The sequence below is a fragment of the Trachypithecus francoisi genome, unplaced genomic scaffold (assembly GCF_009764315.1).
Source record: "Trachypithecus francoisi isolate TF-2019V2 unplaced genomic scaffold, Tfra_2.0 Lachesis_group12, whole genome shotgun sequence".
NCBI lineage: Eukaryota > Metazoa > Chordata > Mammalia > Primates > Cercopithecidae > Trachypithecus > Trachypithecus francoisi.
This window is the reverse complement of record NW_022681457.1, coordinates 71,126,687-71,131,612: the sequence shown is the minus strand read 5'-3', so window position 1 is coordinate 71,131,612 and position 4,926 is coordinate 71,126,687. Positions and strand designations below refer to the sequence as shown.

At 45.5% G+C, this 4,926-nt stretch overlaps 1 long non-coding RNA gene across 1 annotated transcript; it reads right to left on the bottom strand.

Moving 5' to 3' along the window:
* Nucleotides 1-386: 386 nt before the first annotated feature.
* LOC117093879 lies at nt 387-1,609 on the bottom strand. The gene is made up of 2 exons (XR_004441288.1): nt 1,486-1,609; nt 387-1,054 (listed from the first exon to the last, which is right to left on the bottom strand). It is a non-coding gene; the product is annotated as an uncharacterized LOC117093879 (long non-coding RNA).
* Between the last annotated feature and the right edge of the window lie 3,317 nt (nt 1,610-4,926).

The following is a 4,926-nucleotide window of genomic DNA, read 5'->3' as shown; positions in this document are numbered from 1 at the left end:
ATAACTGAGGGGGTTGTTGGGAGCAGCATCCCTTCTCTGTGCTTTGGTAGCATCTTGGGCATGCTGTTATTGCTGCATAAATTGCACTGTCACATAATTGTTTACAAGTCTGCCTGCTATTTGAGGACCGTGCCACGTTCCATATTTATCTCTGTGCAACTGACACAGAGCGAGTGCTTGGAAGTGAAGCAGCAGCTCCGGGAAGGCCACAGTTTCAGTGGTCTGGTCTTGACAAGACAGCAATTTATTTCTTCCATGCCCCATGTTAGAGCACATTTCTCCTGTTCTGTATACATCTCTGTAGGGTCCAGTCCTACCTGGCCTGTGGGTTTTTCTCTTCATGTGCAGAGACGAGAGAACGTAGAAATAAAGACACAAGACAGAGATAGAAGAAAAGACAGCTGGGCCCAGGGGCCCACTAGCACCAAGGCACGGAGACCGGCAGTGGCCCCGAATGCCTGGTCGCGCTGTTATTTATTGCTTACAAGGCAAGAGGGCAGAGTAAGGCGTGTGAGTCGTCTCCAATGATGGGTATGGTCGCACGAGTCACGTGTCCACCGGACAGGGGGCCCCTCCCTATTTGGCAGCCGAGGCGGAGAGAGGGGACAGATTACGTTGTTATTTCTTCTATGTATTTCTCAGAGAGATCAAAGACTTTAATACTGTCACTATTTCTGCTACTGCTATCTAGAAGGTGGAACCAGGTGTACAGAGTGGAACATGAAGGTGGACCAGGAGCATGACCGCTGAAGCACAGCATCAGAAGCACAGAAGGAGATGTTTAGGCCTTTGGATGGCTGTGGGCAGTCTTGACTGATGTCAGGTCTTCCACAAGAGGTGGTGGAGCAGAGTCTTCTCTGACTTCCCCCGGGAAAGGCAGACTCCTTTCCAAGTCTGCTAAGTAACGGGCGCCTTCCCAGGCACTGGCATTACCGCTAGACCAAGGAGCCCTCTAGTGGCCCTGTCCGGGTGTAACAGAGGGCTCACACTCTTGTCTTCTGGTCACTTCTCAACGTGTCCCTTCAGCTCTTATCTCTGCATGGCCTGGTTTTTCCTAGGTTATAATTGTAGAACAAAGATTATTATAATATTGGAATAAAGAGTAATGCTACAAACTAATGATTAATATTCATATATAATCGTATCTATAATCTATTTCTAGTGTAACTATTCTTATTCTATACATTTTCTTTATTATACTGGAACAGCTTATGCCTTCGGGCTCCTGCCTCGGCACCTGGGGGACTTGCCGCCCACACATCTCCACTGTCCTTCCTTTCCAGAGATGCAGATGGATTCTTATCTAAGATGCCATAACTCAACCATATTTTATAGAGAAGCATGGTTGGCATTCCATCAGGATCCCAGAGCTGAGTATGACAACCAGGGCTACAACCCAACTGTTTCTAGTTGAGTTTCTGGAACCCTATTAGGTGTGGTTGTCTGGAATCTGAGCTGTTGCATCCCTATCCCCATATGACTGACCTTTTAGAAGTTAATCCAGTGGTTCCCTAACATTGGTGTGGCCCACTGAGCCTCCATGACCAGAATCTTCCCCATGGACGACTCCATTTTCTGCTTTTTAACATAAGCCAGCAATCCAAGCTCTAGCAAGACAAACTTTACACTGATGAAATGACTCAACACCTCTTGGTGCTGGTGAAGGGCTATTTTTACATTTCCAATGCTTTATGGACTGTTGTGAGGCCTCAGAAATCCGGGCTCCTCTGAAGTACATACTCTTAGACAACAGCCCCACCCACAGTCCCCTGTCCTACCTGACAATAAAAAACTGAGACGCATGGGCGAGGCTGAGGGAGAAGTTGGTGAGCAACAGCAACACGAGGCAGTGAAGAGAGGGGACTTGGGAATGTGGCAGTGAAAAAAGTCAGCCTGTGTCTCAGTGATGTGCGTGTGAGGGACCCAAACACTTAACTCAGATCACATTCTATGGGAAAGATGAGGATTAAATGAAATGACATAGATACAGCGAAGAGCACAGGGTGGGCAGTTAATAATTTTTAGCTGCTTTTTCTTTTACTATTTGAAATGTGTATTGTAAATTACAAAGTGACAGATGCTAGTTGCTAGGATGAGGCAGGTACCAGTCCAATGGACTAGACCAGTGTTTCTCAAACTCTAATGTACCTAAGAAACAGCTGGGGATCTTGTTGATCTGTGGATTCTGTTTCAGCGGGTCTAGGATGATGGTTGAGATCCCACAGTTCTAACAAGCTCCCAGGTGATTCCAATTCATTGAACTCTTTGAATAGCAAAGGTCTAGAACAGTGGTCTTACCCAGGCTACACATTCAAAAGATCTAGTGAGGTTTATAAAGTATGGGCTTTCTGCTCTTGCACTCCATCTACTGAATCAGAATTTCCAGTGGTGGAGCTCAGGCATTTACAGTTTTAATAGGCAAGCCAGATGACTCTAGTGTTCAGCCAGGACTGAAGACCACTGGCCTAAGGCGCTGTATTCTTTTTAATTCTGCTCTCCAGCTAATTCTGATTCATTCAGTCAGTGATATTTTTTGAGCTTCTATTCTCTGCCAGGCAATGAATTTGGCAAGGAGAACGAACAAAAAAAAAACCCAGCAATGACAGGGCATATGCTAAATGTTGGGCAGGGGATGCCTTGCATGGGAGCCCAGGACAGCGGGTGTGGTGATTTAGCCAGCTTGATTGGTCACAGTCAAGGGAGGCTTCTTTGTGGGAGGTAAGGGTAGGACTGAGTTTAAAGAAGGAACAGAACCAAATTAGAACAATAAGAAGAGCCATAAAATAATATAACATGCTGGAAAAGACTTGAGTTCACTCAAGGGAAGGGTAAGTAACTAGGCTGGAGAAGACATTAGGAACAAGATCATGAAGGGTTGCTAAGTTAGGAGTTTGGCTTTCATACTGAATGCTAGGATTTTAAGAAGACTGAATGTTGGAAAATAGCAAACACAAAACAAACGTTCAGCCTCAACATTATCATTATTATGTTACTATTATTATTATTACCAGGTTTGTGTTTTAGAAATATTATACTGACAGTAGGATGGAGAATGGGCTACAGGAGACCTAGGCTAGAAACAAGGAAAGTGGTCACAAACTATTATAGTAACCCAGTCAAGGAATGAGACAGATATGCAGGAGGTAGATTTGGCAGGACTTGGAAGACATGGTTCTTGCAATAATTTAAACACTCTCATGTGCACGTAGCAGTTTGCACATTCCTTTCATATAACAAACTTGAGAAGGAGTCAGCATAAACATTAGTCCAATGTTACTAATAAAGGAAACTGAGGCTCAGAAATGAACTGACTTATTTACAGTCACATGACAAGCATGTGAGCAATTCTGGTTTACCTGACTCAACACCAGGCATTCCTTTTGCTGTGTTGGGCCGCCTCCTGTAAGGTAGACATCCTATATGAACACTGGGAAGGATGGGGTAACCCCTCCTGGTTGGCATGTAGGGTGTACTGGTGTGGCCTTAAAGGGACCCTGAGGCTGGGCACGGTGGCTCATCCCTATAATCCGAGCATTTTGGGAGGCTGAAGTAGATGTATTGCCTTGGCTCAGGAGTTTGAGACCAGCCTGGGCAATAAGGCAAAAACCTGTCTCTACCAAAAATACAAAAAATTAGCTGGGCGTGGTGGCACGCACCTGTGATCCAAGCTATAGAGGCTGAGGTGGGAGGATGGCTTGAGCCTGGGAGGCAGAGGTTGTGGTGTGCTGAGATTGGGCCACTGCACTCCAGCCTGCATGACAGAGTGAGAACCCCTCCCAAGTAAATAAATACATTTAAAATAAATAAAGGGACGCTGAGTTCAACAACTCTGTTACCATTAACTCGACATTCCCAGATATGGAAATAGGAACCAGAGTCTCAACACTGGAATTTTCAGACAGTTTTGAGAAGAACCCATCAAGGGCTCCCAGCTTTTCCCAACACAATCTTAGAGCTGATAGGTTACGAAAGCGAAGTAGCAATGGAAGTACAGATATTGGAGCAGTCGGCGGGGTGGGGGAAGTTATCCTAATCCATCCTTGCCTTCATCTCTGTTTCAAAGGCATGTCCCTTTCTCCACTCATTCCCCTCATTTCCCTCTTCTCCATCAATTAATGTCCACCTCTCTCTAATATCTGCCTTCCCCCGGCTCCTCCTCTCAGGCTTCAAGTTTGCTCCAACCTCACTCATCCTTAAAGGACTACCTCATCTTAGTCCTGCCATATTCTCAAGCTACTGCCCTGCAGAGCTAATAAACAACTCCACCCACGCTTCACAAAGGAACGGGAAGGTTTAATCTGATTTTTACCTCTGTCGTCTGACAACTGTCTCTGATTATCTCAAGTTCAAAGTTGGCCTTCTGATTACGGTGACTCTCTTTGAGAATTGATAATGGCTTACAAATGGATTCCTTTACCACACTTTGGTTTGTCTGATGTTTCATGGGCTGTCTCTGTGTAAACTTAGTTATTTAATGTCTCATACTTTGGGGGATAGTGCATCAGTGAGGAATCTGTTTGGCTACTATTAACTTTGGCTTAAACATATAACATAGACAGAGATGATACACATCAAATAATTTGTCTCACAGGCAAGAAGGCAGGGGAAGGTACTTGTAGGCTAGAGCAGCAGCCCCTTTACACAATTGTCAGTGTTCTAGGCCCCTCTGTCTTTTCGCACTGTCACCTTTGACATGTTGGTTTGTGGCCCAAAGGCTGCAAGATGGCAACGCGTCACCAAGCATCCTCCAGGTAGGCAGAAGAAAGAAGGGCAAAGAGGGGAAAACTGGGCCTTGCCAGCCGACTCTGCCACTCTCTATTGAGAAGACAAAAGCTTTCCTGGAGTCCACACCCAGCAGAATTCTGTGTCCATCTCATTTCACACAGCCGCCTACAGCTGGAAGGTAGCTAAGGAGAAGTGTTTTGG